The sequence below is a fragment of the Aplysia californica genome, unplaced genomic scaffold (assembly GCF_000002075.1).
Source record: "Aplysia californica isolate F4 #8 unplaced genomic scaffold, AplCal3.0 scaffold00202, whole genome shotgun sequence".
Taxonomy (NCBI): domain Eukaryota; kingdom Metazoa; phylum Mollusca; class Gastropoda; order Aplysiida; family Aplysiidae; genus Aplysia; species Aplysia californica.
The window spans coordinates 437,274-439,748 of NW_004797472.1; the positions used below are offsets into that span (position 1 = coordinate 437,274).

General features: G+C 38.9%; 1 long non-coding RNA gene across 2 annotated transcripts in view; it reads left to right on the forward strand.

Moving 5' to 3' along the window:
* Window positions 1-2,475, forward strand: part of LOC106011866 — a 14,487-nt gene that overhangs the window by 9,324 nt on the left and 2,688 nt on the right. The window contains exon 1 of one of the 2 annotated variants that reach the window (XR_001184875.1): window positions 1,922-1,996. The exons of the other annotated variant lie outside the window; for it this stretch is intronic. This is a non-coding gene — a long non-coding RNA (uncharacterized LOC106011866). Of the gene's footprint in view, window positions 1-1,921; window positions 1,997-2,475 lie in introns of those variants that run through there. 2 annotated transcript variants of the gene reach the window in all.

Sequence of the window (2,475 nt, forward strand, 5' to 3'; positions counted from 1 at the left end):
ATAATAATAAAATATTTAAAAAAATATTTTTAAAAATAAATAATAATAATAATAATAATAATAATAATAATAATAATAATAATAATTGATAATAGATAGCATTTGTATACCGCAAATCCCCGCTAAACAGCAAGCTCTATGCGCTTCACAATCTATACTATTACCCCAGCAGACCTGAGAACATTCTGAAACAACCCAACTTCCTGGGAAGCAACCAACACATTATTGTGATTAACCACAGATTCAAGCATTTTATAGACTTCTTATCTAGGCTAAACTCTGTGCAAACTTAATTGTATTTTGAAAAGCCTGAAGCAACTTTATTTCTTTGTCCTCCTACTGTTTTGTAAACTTGTGCAGTCGGTCGTTACACTCTCAGTATTGGTTATCTATTAGATATTGTGCATGCCTAGCTGCAAACTCCGTTTACTTCCCCAAAGAATGTTATACTTCAGACCGTCTAGGAGCCGTGGATGACTGGGCTACTGGGTCCCAGCAGACAGACAGGGATACCTCAGGTACTTAGACTACCCCCAGACACCTGTTCTGGTCTCGTGAGCTACGACAAGCACATCTTCGACGAGCAGTCATTCGCATACAAACAAGTACCTATTATGTTTTTATCTCCTTCTCGGGCAAGCGGAGTGTGTGTGTGTGTGGGTGGGTGTGTGTGTGTGTGTGTGTGTGTGTGTGTGTGTGTAGGGGGGGGTGGGTGGGTGTGTGTGTGCGTGTGGGTGTAGGTGTGGGTGTGGGTGTGTATGTGTATGTGTGTGTGTGTGTGTGTGTGTGTGTGTGTGTCGCGGGAGGGGGGGGAGGACGTGTTCAGTCTCTGTCTTAGTTTATTTAATTTCCGTAACTAGATTCCGTGACAACTTTCTCACAGTACAGAGACATCTATACCTTCAAGTTTAACAACGCTGACACCTGGCTGTTCTGGTCTCACTCACCGTCTACGATAAGCACGTCTCAGTCAAGGCACCAGTAGGCCGAGCGCCCACCAATGAACAAATGACTAGTGCTTTTGTCGTGGACGGGCAATTCGGTCTATTCGTTTCTGGCATGCGTGAGCAGGTCAAAGGTTGCGGAACACAAGACTGGACTATCAAACCATGAAAGACCCCCCCCCCCCCCCCCTCTCCCCCCGCAAAAAAAGAAAAATAAATAAATGAATTTTAAATAAACATGAAACAAAATTTTAAAAATAAAATTGATAGTATGTATTTAAAGTGATAGTTAACGTATTAACTTTGTCAACTTAGAGAGGCGCTGACTACGAATAATTATAACATTTACAATTTTCACTCAAACTTAAAATGATGATTTTTTTCCTGCTCTAGCTGGGCTTTTGCTGATGATTCACTACGCGACTCGTCTATTGTTTGATAGCAGTCGTGCAGTTTTGGTTGACAAATGCAAACAAAATTCTCATTGATTGCTAGGGCAAAAGCCAGTGCTCTATTTCAACTACCGATTTTTAGAGAAATGGAAAATTTTGATCAGTTTGTTTCTGGTTTTGTTGACAACGGACTAAACATAATTTTGGCCTTGGTAAGCAAAATAAAAATGTGCCTTGGTCTACCTATTGCACATAGAAAATGAAACCACAATGGTCTGTGGAATTTTATTAAACACCTGTTCAAAACCTGGTCACTCATACGACGTGATGAAAAAGTAGAAAGGTCACGCAAAATTCGTTTTTTACTTGTGAAAGCTATAAACCTTTGCTACAACTCCCACACTATTATTGAAAAAAGTCACACTCCCATGTCGTCAGAAACAGACATGCCCTATCTAGTGACAGAGACCTACAAACACAGTTTTCCCCCCAGTTCAAAGACAGATCAGCTCGTGAAAATCTCCCTAGCACTTACATGTTGAGACAGTTTGACTACGCCCACTCCCGAGCTCCAGACAGATAAAATGAAGGACAATTTCTGCAGACGATACCACAGCTCCTTGTAGCCTGATATTTGCTGATCAAGTCGGAACCTTCCGGGTGAGATCTGTTTGTCTGCTTTTAAAACCACAAACTAGATCTAGTTGAAATTAAAAACGACTGAAGAAATTAAATATTCACAACTTTCAGTAATTTCTTCCTTCGTTTGCTTAATGAACGGTCTTCTCTGTTTCAGTACAAAAGAACATTACTCGCCTTAGTATTAACAAATTTGATAGAAAAAAAATCCTCTACTATTTGTACGTTTGTCAGAAAAAGTAATCCGTCCTTCCACAAGAAATATCTACAAGCTTGAAGGAAGAAGTTGACACAAGAAAATACATTTCTTTTTCTCTGCTCTCACTTGAACAAGTTTGAAGGAAGAAGATAAATTTCTCTCTTTCTCTCTCTCTCTCTCTCTCTCTCTCTATATATATATATATATATATATATATATATATATATATATATATATATATATATATATATATATCTCTCTCTCTCTCTCTCTCTCTCTCTCTCTCTCTCTCTCTCTCTCT